This window comes from Mustela nivalis (assembly GCF_964662115.1).
Source record: "Mustela nivalis genome assembly, chromosome: 3".
Lineage (NCBI taxonomy): Eukaryota > Metazoa > Chordata > Mammalia > Carnivora > Mustelidae > Mustela > Mustela nivalis.
The window spans coordinates 110406057-110423631 of NC_139022.1; the positions used below are offsets into that span (position 1 = coordinate 110406057).

At 46.3% G+C, this 17575-nt stretch overlaps 2 long non-coding RNA genes across 2 annotated transcripts in view; both read left to right on the forward strand.

Annotated features, from left to right (window-relative positions):
* The window catches only part of LOC309862184, a 46742-nt gene that overhangs the window by 241 nt on the left and 28926 nt on the right, over nucleotides 1-17575 (forward strand). The gene's annotated exons all lie outside the window — the stretch shown is intronic.
* On the forward strand, nucleotides 14125-17497 carry LOC309862169. Its single transcript, XR_014310324.1, has 2 exons — nucleotides 14125-15832; nucleotides 16953-17497. It is a non-coding gene; the product is annotated as an uncharacterized lncRNA (long non-coding RNA).

The window sequence follows — 17575 nt, forward strand, 5'->3', positions numbered from 1 at the left end:
CTTTCCCAAACTGTGTTCCATGGGACAGTGTTCCATGAGATAATAATAGATTAATATTGCCATTTTACAGACACTGATAAGTCCTATAGAAAATCTGTTTAATCATAAATAAAAGTGTAAACTTAAGAAATACTGTTTAAGGAATAGGAGAGCACAATTAAGTCTCCTTTTCTCCTCAAGTATTTTTCTAATCCTAATACTCTTTTGAAATAAAAACTATCATTATAATTCACTTGTAAGTCCAAATTGGCTGAAATGTTAGGGTCATTCCTCACTTTATCAAACTGTCTGCTTACATAGTAGTACCATGATCTCATTCTGAAGTCCTTCCCCAAACCCCCAGTTTTTTGTCCTTATTTGGTCCAATGATAGTTATTTTATGTCTCCCAGTGCCATTATCAATCCCAGTCCTTTCCCTCTTTCTAATCTTAACACGATGAATGAATTTTGCACAGATTTCTCCAGGCCACACAAGCTGATATCATCATGAAAATGTAACCCCTTTATCTAGATCCCTTAATCAACAACCACTTTTCTGGCCTGATTCACAATGTCCTTACCTACTGGCTGAAGCCTCTCTTCAACCAGCCACAGACTCAACTCGGTCTTCTCCCACTTTTAGTAGCCAACATTCCAGCTCCACCCCAATATCCTGTCTATGAAATTGGTCCGCTGAGAGCACAAACATGATTCTGACCTGCTCAGTCCAACTTTGCTGGGGTTTGTCCTGTTCCTGAGCATTAGGGGACTCCCAGGGAGATATTTGGCCATAGGTACAGCTGCCATCTCATTTCTACAAATTATGGAATTTTCTTTAGAAGAGCTTTTTTTTTTTTTAATTTATTTATTTGACAGAGAGATCACAAGTAGGCAGAGAGGCAGGCAGAGAGAGAGAGAGAGAGGAGGAAGCAGGCTTCCCGCTGAGCAGAGAGTCCGACGTAGGACTCGATCCCAGCACCCTGAGATCATGACCGGAGCCGAAGGCAGCGGCTTAACCCACTGAGCCACCCAGGTGCCCCTTTAAGATTTTATTTATTCATTTGAAAGAGATCACAGGTAGGCGGAGAGGCAGGCAGAGAGAGAGAGAGAGAGAGGAGGAAGCAGGCTCCCTGCTGAGCAGAGAGCCGGATGTGGGGCTCAATACCAGGACCCTGGGATCACAACCCGAGCTGAACGCAGAGGCTTTAACCCACTGAGCCACCTAGGCACCCCTTTACAAGAGTTTTCATCTTAACTATCAAATTCATCAGGACTCAGTATATCCTGTGCTGGATGGTTTCCCTTCAGCTAAAGACAACTCATTTCTCATGACAGAATGTTCTTTGCTTCTCACTCTAAAACTTAAAAGAAAATGATTTTTAAAGGCCCTGTGACCTCTGATAATAATTTACTCTTTAGGTTCCTGATTCAAAAGGAACCTGGAGCTTGGACTGTGCATATTTGTAATTTGATTAAGAATCAGTGTTACTATGAACAGTGTTACTATGAACAAGCTCATGTGGCATCCTGCCTGTACATTGCTTCATAACCAGAGGAGGACCATTTATTTTCATGTTGACATGTAGTTAATGTTCAAATGCAATGTGAGTTCAAAATCTAAATATATCACAGACTATTACAGTTTGCAACTAAATGCCAGCAGTGTAAGCCCTAACTCAGAGGAGAATGACTAACATGTTTTCTTGGCAATGGCACAGGAACCCATCCTATGGTCAAAGGCAGCAGCAACAAGTCAGAACAAGAGTGGGAACAATCTGAGCTCACCAGAAGTAACAGAATTTTTTTTCCAGACGAGACAAGGACAAGTCTGAGAAAGGTGACCAGAAGAAGCTTCCATAATGGAGATATGATGAAACAAAAAGCAAGTTATGAACTTTATATTTTGAAAAAATAAGGTACTTAGCAGAGAACAGAAATGTGGTTAGTAAGTCATTCTTCAAAACCGGATGACCAGCCCTTTAAGAATATGATTTAGTCTATTAAGTATGAATATATTTTGTGACATTTCCACTAAAGGCAAAAGTTTACTTTTAAAGAAAGATTAGTGGCTTAGGGCTTCCTCTCCAAAAGTTAAATACCGGGGGCGCCTGGGTGGCTTGGTAGGTTAAGTCTCTGCCTTCGGCTCAGCTCATGATCTCAGGGTCCTGGGATCAAGCCCCATATTGGGCTCTCTGTTCAGCTGAGAGCCTGCTTCCCCCTCTCTCTCTTCCTGCCTCTCTGCCTACTTGTGATCGCTCTCTCTCTCTGTCAAATAAATAAATAAAATCATTTTAAAAAAAAGTGAAATACCCTTCCAAAGTCGGGGGAACACAGTGACAACTTGGCCATCTCTGTGTAAATGAACAGGAAGTATAACCACATGGTGGAGAGGAAGTTCACGAATGGCTCCTCCACTCAACCCACCTCCCACTTTGGCAAGCCAAAGTCCACCCACACATGTGTACACACACACATATATGCAATTCAGCATTTACTTTGATTGCTTAGGTGAGAGTCTTTCCCTTGAATGTTCTGTGGAATTTTCTAAAGCGTGCAACCCATTTTCACTGCAATATATGAGAGTTGCCTTGTGAAGCAGGGATAGCCACTTGCCCCTCCTCTGTGAGGAGTTCTCTTCACTGAAGATGTGGTTGCTGGTGGCAGAACCATACTGTCAAAACTGCAAAAGAGAACACAACATAATGAAGCAGTAATAATAACTGTGATACTTGTACCAGAAAAGACAAAAACAAAGAGAAATAAAGTCTAGAAACAAACCCAAGTATGAGAATTTAGCATATGATACATGGCATTTCAAACGAGTCATGAAGAAGGCGATTTGCAGACACTACCTAACCATCTGGGAAAATAATTTAGATCCCTACCTCAAACCACATACACAAGAATACATTCCTGGTAAGTAAAATAGTTAAAGGTTTGTAAGTTAAATTTCAAAAATAAAACCATATAATTACCAGGAAAAAAGGTGATTACATACATATACATATGTATCTATGTAAACACAGACATATAGTGAACTTTTAGAAGCATAACACCAAAAGACAAAAACAGTTAAAGATAGAAAACGGAATGCAAAAATGACCATCAACAAAATTAAGGGCAATAAATACAAAATTAAGAAAGTCTACCCAAGGGGCACCTGGGTGGCTCAGTGGATTAAAGCCTCTGCCTTTGGCTCAGGTCATGATCCCAGGGTCCTGGGATCGAGCCCCGCATCGGGCTCTCTGCTCAGCAGGGAGCCTGCTTCCTCCTCTCTCTCTCTCTGCCTGCCTCTCTACTTGTGATCTCTCTGTCAAATAAATAAAATTTAAAAAAAAAAAAAGTCTACCCAAAATTTGGAGATAAGGAAAAAAGATTACTGCTTGCTCTTTCAGTATCATATTAAGACATTGTTTAATGAGGGACGCCTGGGTGGCTCAGTTGGTTAAGTGGCTGCTTTTGGCTCAGGTCATGATCCCAGTGTCCTGGGATCGAGTCCCACTTAGGGCTCCTTGCTCAGCAGGGAGCCTGCTTCTCCCTCTGCCTCTGCCTGTGCTCACTCTCTCTAACAATAAATAAATAAAATCTTTTTAAAAAAAAAAGACACTGTATAATGAACTTACCTAAGGGAGCTATGATTCTCTAGGAAAAATGTAACTTTGACTTGCCATTTTCTATTGATTAGGGCCCAGACTGTAAAATTAGATGTTAACTTTACCAAAGATTGATAAAGTGCAAATGGTGTTTGTTTGGGAGAGATGCAAATGATTTCTGTCTGGTGGAAAAGATATTTCCAAAGACTATGCTTTTATTGTCGGGTAGAATAATAGGTTTTGTATTTAATTTAGCATTCTGACTTCAGTATTCTTTTCTTCACTTCAGCCTCTTGAGTTCTTCGATGAATCAGCTTTAAGATTCTGCTGGTCCTCTCATTAATTAGTTACATAAATCAATGACACATGTATGTTTTTACATTTTTAAAAATCATACTTTGAAAAAAAATTATATTTTGTCCAGAAAGTTAACCATAGAATTGCCATATGATCCAGCAATTTTACTCCTACTTATACACATAAAGGAATTAAAAGCAAGGACTCAAGCAGATATTTGCACAGCAATATTTATAGCAGTATTATTCCAATAACCCAAATGTGGACACAAGCCAAGTGTCCATCAACAGGTGAATGGATAAACAAAATATAAAATACACATATAGTGAAGTATTATTCAGCCATAAAACAGGAATGAAATGCTGATACAGGCTACAATATGAATAAACCTTGAAAACTTTGTGCTAAGTGAAATAAGTCAGACACAAAAGGACAAAGATTGTATGATTCCACACACATGGGGTACATAAAATAAACAAATTCACAAAACATAAAATAGAGACACCCAGGGGATGTGGGGGAGGAGCAAATCCAGAATTACTTTTTAATGGGTACAGAGTTTCTGTTTGGGATGGTGAGAAAGTTCCGGAAATCATTAGTGGTGACAGTTACACAACATTCTGAATACACTTAATGTCATCCCCTTGTACACTTAAAACGGGTTATAATGGTATAATTTATGTTACATATATTTTACCACAATAAAAAAATGTATTCTTGGGGCACCTGGGTGGCTCAGTGGGTTAAAGCCTCTGCCTTCAGCTCGGGGTCCTGGCATAGAGCCCCACATCAGGTTCTCTGCTCAGCAGGGAGCCTGCTTCCTCCCCTCTCTCTCTCTGCCTGCCTCTCTGCCTACTTGTGATCTCTGTCTGTCAAATGAATAAAATCTTTAAAAAAAAAAAGTATTCTTTTTCTTTTTTTTTTAAAGATTCTATTTATTTATCAGAGGGGGGGGGGGAGAGCGAGCACAGGCAGACAGAATGGCAGGCAGAGGCAAAGCAGGCTCCCTGCTGAGCAGAGCCCAATGTGGGACTGATCCCAGGACACTGGGACCATGACCTGAGCCGAAGGCAGCTACTTAACCAACTGAGCCACCCAGGCGTCCCAATTATTCTTTTTCAACTTTGGAAAGAAATATTCTTAATATATATGACATCAAAGAGGCAATATTCTGGGGCACCTGGGTGGCTCAGTGGGTTAAGCCTCTGCCTTTGGTTCAGGTCTTGGTCTCAGGGCCCTAGGATAGAGCCCTGCATGGGCCTCTCTGCTCAGCGGGGAGCCTGCTTCACCCCTTTCTCTGCCTACCTTTCTGCCTACTTGTAATCTCTTTCTCCGTCAAATAAATAAAAATAAAAGAGGGGTGTCTGGGTGGCTCAGTAGGTTAAAGGCTCCGCCTTCAGTTCAGGTCATGGTCTCTGGGTCCTGGGATCATGTCCCACATCGGGCTCTCTGCTCAGCAGGGAGTCTGCTTCCCTCTCTCTCTGCCTGCCTCTGCCTACTTGTGATCTGTCAAATAAATAAAATCTTTAAAAAAAAAAACAAATTTTTTTTAAAAAGAGGCAATATTCTTGATCTATGCACAGCTGTCATAAGTCAATCAGAGAAAAATAGACCAAAGATTAGAAGACAAAATTCAATAAAGAATGAATACAAATGACTAATAAACACATCATGGTCAACCTCACTTGGAATTTCTTTTTTTTTTTTTAAAGATTTTATTTATTTATCAGAGAGAGAGAGAGAGGGGGAGAGAGAGCGAGCACAGGCAGACAGAATGACAGGCAGAGGCAGAGGGAGAAGCTCCTTGCTCAGCAAGGAGCCCGATGTACGACTCGATCCCAGGACGCTGGGATCATGACCTGAGCAGAAGGCAGCTGCTTAACCAACTGAGCCACCTAGGCGTCCCTGGAATTTCTAAAAGAGTTAATTAAAACAATAATGTAATTCCATTTTTCCCAAACCATATTGGAAAAAAATTACATTAGAAAGTACTGGCAAGGGGCGCCTGGGTGGCTCAGTGAGTTAAAGCCTCTACCTTCGGCTCAGGTCATGATCCCAGGGTCCTGGGATTGAGCCCCGCAACCGGCTCTCTGCTCCGAGGGGAGCCTCCTTCCTCTTCTCTCTCTCTCTCTGCCTACTTCTGATCTCTGTCTGTCAAATAAATAAATAAAAAATCTTAAAAAATAAATAAATAAAAATAAATTAAAAAAAAAAAGAAAGTACTGGCAAAGGCATGTGAGAAATCATGATCTGTTCAGACTTCCCAGAGAGCATTTTGGGAAGTATGTATACCCTGTGACAATATTTGTATTTCAAAAAATATACCCTCCAAAAATGGTAGGCACGGGTGTACAAGAGAGGGGGGGATAGTAGACTGTATAAGGTTCTGTAGCCCTATAACCTGTGCTTGAGAATCAGTTACACCAGAAGTGCTGGAGTGTCTTCAGGCAAATGGATTAATACTCTCTTAGCCTCAGTTTCTTCACCTGAAAAATGGAGGAAATAATAAGATCTACCTCAAGGGTTGACATGATGATTAAATGAGACAGTTAATATAAAATACGCATTGCCTGACACATAATGAGTTATCAAGAATTGTTACAGTGGTGCCTACCTTGCTCAGAAGAGTGGGAGACTCTTGATCTCAGGGTTGTATATCTGGCCCCACATTGGGTGTAGAGATTACTTAAACACAAAATTTTTAAGAGAAAAAAAAAATGAGAAATGGTTGTTATCGTTGTTGCTCTAACAGGATATTGCATGAGATTTTTCCCAGTTGTCAAAGAATTGGTAATTAGGCCCATAGATGAGAATTTAAAAAGTGCTCACTAATCCCCACCCTTAAGAAAATTGCCAGTAGGTGCGGCACCTGGGTGGCTCAGTAGGTTAAGCCTCTGCCTTTGGCTCAAATCATGATCCAGAGTCACTGGATCGAGCCCCTCATCAGGCTATCTGCTCAGCAGCGAGCCTGCTTCCTCCTCTCTCTATGCCTGCCTCTCTGCCTACTAGTGATCTTTGTCTGTCAAATAAATAAATAAATAAATAAATCTTATTTAAAAAAAAAAAAAGAAAGAAAGAAAGAAAAAATTGCCAGTAGGGATGCCTAGGTAGCTCAGTGGGTTAAGCCTCTGCCTTCAGCTCAGGTCATGGTCTCAGGGTCCTGGGATGGCCACCCCACATCGCATCAGGCTCTCTTCTCAGCGGAGAGCCTGCCTCTCCCTCTCCCTGCCCGCTGTTCTGCCTACTTATGATCTCTCTCTGTGTCAAATAAATAAATAAAATATTTTAAAAGAAAAAAGAAAATTGCCAGTAACTGGAATAAGCCAACTTCCCCAACAGAGGACTAGAAATGGCCTAGGTATTTCCAGCCTCCTCCCCATTCCAACCACCTCAATCCTCTAGTCTCTGTAGAACAAGTGGGAAGGAGTGAAGGGGAGATGGTGAATTTGCTTTGGGGAGAGTACAGAATTACTTCAAGGTAAAAATGGAAGGTGTGGTCTCCCAAGAAAAGACAAGTAAGAAGGAGGCTCTTGTAAAGACTAAAGAGAGGGGGCATCTGGGTGGTTCAGTTGGTTAAGCGTCTGCCTTCGGCTCAGGTCATGATCCCAGGGTCCTGGGATTGAGCCCTGCATTGGGCTCCCTGCTCAGTGAAGAGCCTGCTTCCCCCTCTTTCTCTGCCTGCCTGTCTGTATGTTTGTGCTTTCTCTGTCTGTCAAATAAATACATTAAAATCTTAAAAAAAAAAAAAAAAGAAAAAGAAAAAAGATAAAGAAAGAAAGAAAGACGGGGCGCCTGGGTGGCTCAGTGGGTTGGAGCCTCTGCCTTCCGCTCAGGTCATGATCTCAGGGTCCTGGGATCGAGCCCCACATCGGGCTCTCTGCTCAGCAGGGAGCCTGCTTTCCCCCATCTCTCTCTGCCTGCCTCTCTGCCTACTTGTGATCTCTTGTCAAATAAATAAATAAAATCTTAAAAAAAAAAAAAAGAAAAAGAAAAAGAAATAAACATTTTATTGGGGGAGCATTTATTATATTGGGGGATGGATATTTACTATTTCTCACTTTCTGAAGCGTTTTACAAGGTGACATGTAGGGACTGTGGACAGAGGGGTCTTGATCTGAGATGAAGTAAGGGAGATTAGTAATTGCCAGAGAGAGATAGGGAGCAGTCACTTCATCTACATGTGACTACCTTCCACTGAAGTCCGTATACCTTTCATAAGACACTGGGTGTGACAGGATTTCTGGGAGTTACCTGCAAGGGGGATGCAGCTTCAAATATCCCGGTATGACCTGGGGTAGGAACAAAGAGAAGCTTAAGAGGAATCAAACCATCCAATATAGAGTAATCAATGAATTACATCAGAGCCTGGATAATGGAGCCAAGTTTATTAAGTTCTCTAAGGGCTCTGAAGCTCTCAGAAACCACAAAGATTTCACCAATAGCTGCTTAATTAAATCACTTGTGACTAAATTAAGTCCAACTAACTATAAAGTGGAATCCTGATCCTTCACAGGATGGGGTTTCTCTGTTTCCCTACCAGCAGTTGGGCTGGTGAAATGGAAAGGTGAAGCATTTCAAAGACCCTTAAGTGTTCTTTAGACTCTAGGGCTTCCAGTCTGTATTTGCTTCTTTGGGCACCAACTGATCCAAGGAGTCAGATTTCCCTGGGACGTTGTTATGGGAGGGCTGTTTCCTCCCCATGCGGATTCATAAACCACAAGGCCTTAAAGCTCTTAGGTAGTGGGAGCAGAGAGATCTGTGATTTCCAAATCACAGTAAGCCCAATTTGGCCTTGAAGTAGAATGGGAGAGTGGCAAGTACCTTGAAGAAAATTGTCAAAAAGAATGAATAGTTTGAAATATTACTAAAGGCTCTTACTATTTGTGGTTTCCATCTTATAGCATTAATTGGAAGAGGGAGGGGCAATTTTTCTGAGGATGGAAACATCATGTGAGACTCCTCAGACTGTTTCAAGTTCGGGAAAAAGGATTCATGGTAATTTACCAATATTATTACTACAGTGCCATTATTGAATTTTGAACAAAGGTTTGTGTCTTCTTTGGCTTGTCACACATTTAGCACACTTGGAATTGAACTGTGACCATTTCCCCACCGTAAAACCATTTTCTTTGTCTCCCACTACCCCTTCTCTTTAGCACTCTAACCCAGGCTGAATCACTCAAAGAACCTCCACCCACTGGGCCACAAAGTCTGAACTAGAGATAGGCAGATGAACAGGGGACCAAGCACATGGCACTGTTCCAAAAATATATCTCTTGCCCCTGGTGGTAAACTTCCCTTCTGCCTTCTCCATTGTGACAATGTTGAACTTTACCTAAGCCCTGTGTTCCTAAAAAATTGAGAAAGTTAAGAATATCTGTGACCCTTTCATGTTCCAACTTTACTACAAAGAACCACGCTTCCTCATGTGACTTAGATAAGTCCCATCTTTGGGACTTGTTTACCTATGATAAGGCCAGACAGAAACTCTCAGGTTTCCCATTCACCTTGACTCATAAATGATTCTGTGAATTGTCTGTCCCAGTGAAACCTGCTAGACAGAAACATTTCCTGTTCACCTCACTGACTGAGACCCCTTGATTACAAAAACAATCATAACTATAAAATCACCCTACCTGGAAGTTGTCTACTCCTCCCTAGAAAAGTCTCCAGATAAACTACCCTGCTGAAGGGGCACCTGGGTGGCTCAGTGGGTTAAGCCTCTGCCTTCAGCTCAGGTCATGATCCCAGGGTCCCGCATCAGGCTTTCTGCTCAGCAGGGAGCCTGCTTTCTCCTCTCTCTGCCTGCTTCTATGCCTACTTGTGATCTCTGTCTGTCCAATGAATAAATAAAAAATTTAAAAAAAAAAAAAAACCTACCCTGCTGAAGGTAGTGATCTTCAGATTCGGGATACTCTCCCTATTGTAACACCCTAAATAAAACCAATTTACTTATTGTTTGGTTTTTGTCTTTGACAGGCTGTGAAATTATAAAAATGTGTTACCAAGGTTTTAGTGGCCATATTCCCAGACACAGAGAGGGGTCTGAGGGAATGAGGCTATTACTCAGATGAAAGTAAAGACTAGCTTGTCTTGTAAAAGGCATCCCATCCCTGGTTCTGGGCCTAGGTACCTAGGAATACCCTGCTTTGGCATCTGCAGATATCTATCCACTAAGTCACATTGTTTGTTTTTGTTTTGTTTTAAAGATTTTACTTGGGGAGCGCCTGGGTGGCTCAGTGGGTTAAGCTGCTGCCTTCTGCTCAGGTCATGATCTCAGGGTCCTGGGATCGAGTCCCGCATCGGGCTCTCTGCTCAGCAGGGAGCCTGCTTCCTTCTCTCTCTCTCTGCCTGCCTCTCAGTGTACTTGTAATTTCTCTCTGTCAAATAAATAAATAAAATCTTTAAAAATAAAATAAAATAAAAAAGATTTTACTTGGGGCACCTGGGTAGCTCAGTCATTAGGCCTCTGCCTCCAGTTCCCGTCATGATCCTGGGGTCCTGGCATCAAGCCCTGCATCAGGCTCCCTGCCTCAGCAGGGAGCATGCTTCTCTCTCTTCCTGTATCCCCACTCCTAGCCTGTGCTCTCTCTTGCTATCTCTCCCTCAAGTAAATAAATAAAATCTTTAAAAAAAATAAAGAAGATTTTATTTATTTGTCAGAGAGTGAAAGAGAGTGCACACACACAAGCAATGGGAGCAGCAGGCAGAGGGAGAAGCAGGCTCCTCACTGAGCACGGACCCCAACGGAGAAATCCATCCCAGGACCCTGGGATCACGACCAGAGCTGAAGGCAGAAACATAAGTGACTGAGCCACCCAGGCACCCCTTAAGTCCCATTTTTTACACGGTTATTTTGGTTCTGGTTTCTGTCACCCACAACATGAGTAGCTCTGACTATTAAATCTACCATATTCAAAATTTACCTTGCAAGCACAGTGAGTATATTCATGTAAAAATACTGGGGATTAAAATAAATACTGGGGAGGGGCGCCTGGGTGGCTCAGTGGGTTGGGCCGCGGCCTTCGGCTCAGGTCATGATCTCAGGGTCCTAGGATCGAGTCCCGCATCAGGCTCTCTGCTCGGCAGGGAGCCTGCTTCCCTCTCTCTCTCTCTCTCTGCCTGCCTCTCCATCTACTTGTGATTTCTCTCTGTCAAATAAATAAATAAAATCTTTAAAAAATGAATAAATAAATAAATAAATAAATACTGGGGATTAGAATTCACTTTGAAGATTTATTAAGAATAAGAAGCCCTAGGGATGCCTGGGTGGCTCAGTTGGTTAAGCAGCTGCCTTCGGCTCAGGTCATGATCCCAGCGTCCTGGGATCGAGTCCCACATCGGGCTCCTAGCTCAGCGGGGAGCCTGCTTCTCCCTCTGCCTCTGCCTGCCATTCTGTCTGCCTGTGCTCGCTCTCTCCCTCTCTCTCTCTGATAAATAAATAAAATTAAAAAAAAAAAAAAAGAATAAGAAGCCCTTCATGTGAATGTTAACTGTTGGGCTGGCAGGAAGGGCTACCAAAGATGGCGAAAGTTCCCGCCACAAGACCTGAGCTCGGACAGGAGAACAAAGGCCCAAGCAGGAATCTGAGACCCCCGCCCCAGGCTCCTGTGGACCAATGGGATCCCGATGAGCAGGCAGGATATCCAAATAAGGGAAACTTGCCAAAAGACCCCTGAGCTTTCCCCAAGACCCCTTAAGAGCCCCCTCCTCCCTGCCTTGGGCGGGACTTCCGCCACTCTGCTTTCCAGAGTGGCGGAACCTCGCCCGAGGGTGCCCACCTCCTCCCGGCGCAACTTTCCTGGCTCCCCTTCTCCTGAGCCCTGAAACTTCGCTGGAGAGCGTTTTTAATAAATCTTGCCTTGCACCCACTTTGCCTGGTGTTGTGTTTATTTCGTCAGAAAACTTTACATTTGGTGCCGAAACCCGGGAAGGAGATTGAGCCCCCACACAGTGGGGAGGCTCTCTCCTTTCCCTGGCCGAACTGGACCTGCCTTTCCGAACGCCACTTCCTAAGCTGTGGTGAGTTTCCCCGATTCCGCGCCTCCTTCCGGAAAGCCCTGCCCTAATCGCGGCCACGTCAGGGTGGACCGGCGTGACTCCTAGAGGCTGGGAGACGTCCTAACCTCTACGGCAGTCGACACAGTTTTTCCGCAACCCAGTGGTGGTCGAGGGGATGCCTTCCTCCAGCCCTCGGGTTGCCCGGCAACGAATCGTGGGGACCTCCCAATCCAAATTCGACCCTAAAACATCCCGGGGGTGTTTTAGGCCTGCTGGCCAATCTTAAAACCCTGGAACTGGACCAGGACCTGCAAAAACAACGTTACTGTACTGTCGCTTGGACACAATACCGATTAGACAATCAGTCCCAATGGCCTTCGGAAGGCATGTTTAACTATCAGATTTTCATGGACCTAAATAACCTTGGCAGGCACCAAGGCAGATGGGCCAAGGTCCCTTATGTCCAGCTTTCTGGACTCTGCACTCTCGCCCCTTCCTCTGCTCTCACTGCTCCACCTCTCAGGTCCTCTTGGCCCGCTCCCCTCCCCCTACCCTGCCACCCACTGCTCCCAAAGACCTGGACCTCTCCTCCCCGTCTCCTCTCTCTGAACCCCCCGGAGAGCTTCACCCACCCACTGACAAGAGGGCCTCTGGTTCCTCCTCCTCCTCCTCTTTACCGCGATCCTTCACCCCAAGGTCCCTTAAATTCAGGATTTCTGAACCGGCGCCCTCGTCTACCCCTCCTTCTCCCCTCCCCACTCCTATCTGAACTCCTGACAAATTTATCCGCAGTAAACGGGAAACTCCAATCAAAGTTTACTGAAGGTCAAATAGGCTCTTGTTATTTGTTAAAAATCTGCTAGCAAAGAGATGACTAGAACTGCTGGTTAATTGTGTCTCAGAGTTTTAATGGGTAATTCTTAAGGTAGCTTTCAAAGTCTTTGGTAACCTTTAACAGAATGGGATAAAATACCCAACTCGCTGGAACTAGGTTTACGCTTTTGAAATCTGTTGGTAAACTCCTTTTGTGCTTAATTGAATTCTGTTGTACCAGCCGCAGGGCTACTGTTTGAGCTAGATCCTTTCATAAAGAATGGAAGGGGAGACTGATCACCTCCCATTAGCCAGGGATTCCCAAAGGGGAGGGTGTCCAATCTGTTTGAATCTGAAGAGTGCCTGACTGCGTGAATGTGTCTGTGTGGCTCCAGCTGCACTAGGGCTCGAAAGCCCCCCCACCCCCGAGTTAGTCTGCCCCCCAAGGGAGGTTGCTGGAGTTGAGGAAGTTTGAGTTCATGCGCCCTTCTCTCTACAGGACCTTTCCCAAATTGAGAAACGTTTGGGCTCCTTTTCAGCCAGTTCTGATAACTATATTAAAGAATTCCAATATCTGGCCCAAGCCTATGACCTCACCTGGCATGATTTACATGTGGTCCAGACCACCACCCTCACCATAGAGGAGAGGGAACGCATCCAGGCTGCTGCCCCGGAGCACGCGGATCAGGTCCAGCTCACTGATGCTGGAGCCTGGGCGGTCCCAGCTGTAGAACCAGGTTGGGATTATCAGGATGGCCAAGATGGCTACTGGCGCCGCGACCGCATGGTCCAGTGTCTCATAGCAGGCATGTGGCCAGCCTCTAATAAGGCCGTTAATTATGACAAGATTAGGGATATTGTCCAGGCCCCTATGACAACCCCACCATGTTTCTTAACCAGTTGACCTAACCTTTAACCCCGTACACTCGCTTGGACCCTGCCTCTCCTGCGGGGGCCACGGTACTGGCTACTCATTTTATCTCTCAATCGGCACCGGATATACAGAGAAAGTTAAAGAAGGCTGAGGAGGACCCTCAGACCCCCATTTCTGACTTGGTGAAAATGGCATTTAAGGTTTTTAATTCCCGTGAGGAGGCAGCTGAGCTTAAACGACAAGCCATATTCCAGCAAAAGGTTCAGTTGCAGACCCAAGCCTTGGTAGCAGCCCTGCAGCCGGCCGGCTCCGGGAGCCAGCAGAGAGGGGCAACCAATCGCACCCCGCCGGGGGGCCTGTTTCAAATGCGGGGCCGAGGGACATTGGCCAGTGCTTCAATCCAAAGCCGCCAACTCAGCCTTGCCCTCAATGCCATTTGATGGGCCACTGGAAATCCGACTGCCCTAACCTCGGGGTATCTTCGGCGCCTCAACGTGGGGGACCCCCGGAGATAGTAAGTCTGGCCTTTCAACTGCTTGGATTGGAGGATGACTGATGAAGCCCAGACTCAGCCACCCCTCTCACCCAGGCCGAGCCCAGGGTTATGCTCCAGGTAATGGGTAAGTCCATCTCTTTTTTGCTGGACACGGGGGCTACCTACTCTGTTCTGCCTTCCTACTCGGGACTTACTCGAACCTCACCAAGTACTGTTATGGGGATCGATGGGACCTCCTCCAATCCTAGGGTGACCCTTCCCCTTACCTGTAGCCTGGATGGGTTTCCCTTCCCCCACTCGTTCCTATGATTCCTTCCTGCCTGGTCCCTCTACTGGGTAGGGACATTCTCCAGAAACTGAGGGCAACTATCTGCCTCTCACCTTCCTCCCCTCCCTCCACCTCAACCCGCCTCATCCTACACCTCTCCACTCCCTCGACCCTCACTCCAGATGACCTACCTACTGTAGACCCTCAGGTGTGGGACACCTCGGAACCCATCATTGCTTCCCACCTTACCCCGGTTAAAGTACAGCTTAAGGATAACTCTAAGTTTCCCTCAAGCTCAGTTCCCTATTTCCTTAGCCCACCGCCAGGGCCTGAAACTATCATAGAACGGCTTTAACGTCAGGGACTCCTGATCCCCATCATTTCCCCCTGTAACACCCCGTCCTCTCAGTACGCAAGCCCTCAGGGGCTTATCGACTGGTACAAGACCTTAGGCTTATCAGCGAGGTCGTGGTCCCCCTCCACCCAGTCGTTCCTAACCCTACTGTCTCGCGTTCCCCCAAACACCTCTCACTTTACTGTACTGGAGCTAAAGGACGCTTTTTTCACCGTCCCCTTGCACCCTGATTCCTATTTTCTTTTTGCCTTCACCTGGGAGGATCCTGACACGCATGCTTCTGGACAATTAACTTGGACTGTTCTACCCCAGGGGTTCAGGGACAGCCCTCACATTTTCGGCCAGGCCTACAGACTTAACAGCAGTGCGTCCTTAAGGCCAGTACTCTACTACATATGTGGATGACCTCCTCCTCTGTAGCCCCTCCCTCTCGGTCTCCCAAGACGACACCTCCACCCTACCTAGCTTTCTGGGGGCCAAGGGATATCAAGTACCCCCCTCTAAGGCCCTCAACATGACCTTAGGGCAGCCCATCAGGGTCTACTCTCCTGCCGACTCACAGATCTCCTTAGCCACCGATACCTGGCCCATCTGACTCCTTGTCTCCAGCTATTCCATCTGCTATTCCTAGAGAACCCGCATCTCTCTCTCTCTACCTCCCCCCGCTTAAACCCTGCAACTTTACTGCCTATACCCTTGCCAGATAAGGGGTGGATCTACATCCAGGACAGGATTGCCCTGCCAGGCAATCTGGTGCACACCTTGATTACTGACATCCACCAATCCCTCCATAGTGGCCCATAGGCTCTCCACTAATTTCTTCAGCCATTGTTCTATCATCCTTCCTTATCTAAGGTAATCGAAGTTGTCCACAGGGCTTGCAAAACCTGTTCCGCCGTGAATTCACAAAGAGGAATCCAGGGCCTAACTAACAGCTCCGAGGTCATCAGCCGGGGGAAGACTGACACCTGGACTTCACTCCCATGCCTCGCCATAAAATACATTCACAGGCTGGATCGAAGCATACCTCATGGCCCGGGAAACAGCGGACGTAGTGGCTACAATACTCATCGAGCGCATCATCCCGAGGTTCGGATTGCCCCGGACCCTCCAGTCGGACAACGGACCTGCCTTCATCTCCAGTGTAACCCAACAGGTAGCTGAGAGCCTCAACATAACCTGGAAACTTCACATCCCATACCACCCACAGTCATCGGTAAAGTAGAAAAGGCCAACGGGCTGCTCAAAGCCCAACTCACCAAACCTACCCTAGAAACCCATCTTTCCTGGCCTACACTTTTGCCTATGGCTCTCACCAGACTCCTGGCTACGCCCCCGCGAGTCTTCAGGCGTTGCCTATGGCTCTCACCAGACTCCTGGCTACGCCCCACGAGTCTTCAGGCTTACGGCCGGCCCTTTCTTAGAAATCATAGCCCTCCGGCCATTTCCCCGCCTCTTTTATCCTATCTACCTTACCTCACTCTACGTCCTGGGGATACCCCTCCCTATTGACTGGCCACTCCCCAACTTCAGGGCCACAAATAATACGGTCCATATGGGCCCCATTGGGGGAAACATACATATTATTAATGTGTCCTCCCCCCGCTTACCACCGCAGCTGCCATATCACTAATTCCTCCCTCCTGTACTGTACTCCCTCGGGAACATTTCTCTTGTGCCCTCAGGGAATCTATCGCTGCCTGACCACTAACGACTCCCTGGGCTGTATATTCATTCTACTATCTCCTTCTACCACCATCTACTCTGAATCCCAGCTGCTGTCCATCCTATTTCCCCAACACCATGGAGGAAGGGCTGCCCTCCTCCCATTTATAACAGGGGCAGGAATAGCCACAGGGGTGGCAACTGGAACAGCGGGGATAGGAACCTCCATAGACTTTTTTCTTACAAACTCTCCCAAGCCCTGAATGATGACATGGAACGGGTTGCTGACTCCCTCACAGCCCTACAGATGCAAGTCACCAGCCTGGCAGCCTTAGCTCTACAGAACCGACGGGCCTTAGACCTTCTGACCGCCAAAAAAGGGGGGACCTGCCTATTATTAAATGAAGAATGTTGTTACTTTGTTAACCAATCATATAGTTACCTCCAGGATCAAAGAACTCAGGGATCGGATCCAAGCACAGTGGCGAGACACATCCTCCTGGGGCCTGGACCCCTACAACTGGGTAACCTGGCTGCTCCCTCTGGCGGGACCTGTATGCATAATCCTCCTTCTAATCTCAGTTGCTCCCTGTCTTTTCCGGTACTTGCAGGGTCGCCTACAAGAACTTGCCCGAATATCCGTCAATCAACTACTCCTCCAGCCCTACTCTCCCCTGCCCACTTCCGACTACCCCTATGACGACGCCCCCTGTCAGCAGGAAATAGCCAGAACCGAGTCGACGCCCCTGACACCATTATATTAAGCAAAAGGTCGGAATGTTGGGCTGGCAGGAAGGGCTACCAAAAATGGCGAAAGTTCCCGCCACAAGACCTGAGCTCGGACAGGAGAACAAAGGCCCAAGCAGGAATCTGAGACCCCCGCCCCGGGCTCCTGTGGACCAATGGGATCCCGATGAGCAGGCAGGATATCCAAATAAGGGAAACTTGCCAAAAGACCCCTGAGCTTTCCCCAAGACCCCTTAAAAGCCCCCTCCTCCCTGCCTTGGGTGCGACTTCCGCCACTCTGCTTTCCAGAGTGGCGGAACCTCGCCCAAGGGTGCCCACCTCCTCCCGGCGCAACTTTCCTGGCTCCCCTTCTCCTGAGCCCTGAAACTTCGCCAGAGAGCGTTTTTAATAAATCTTGCCTTGCACCCACTTTGCCTGGTGTTGTGTTTATCTCGCCGGAAAAAACTTTACACTTTCTAATTGAAAACTTTTCCCAATACCCTGCCTT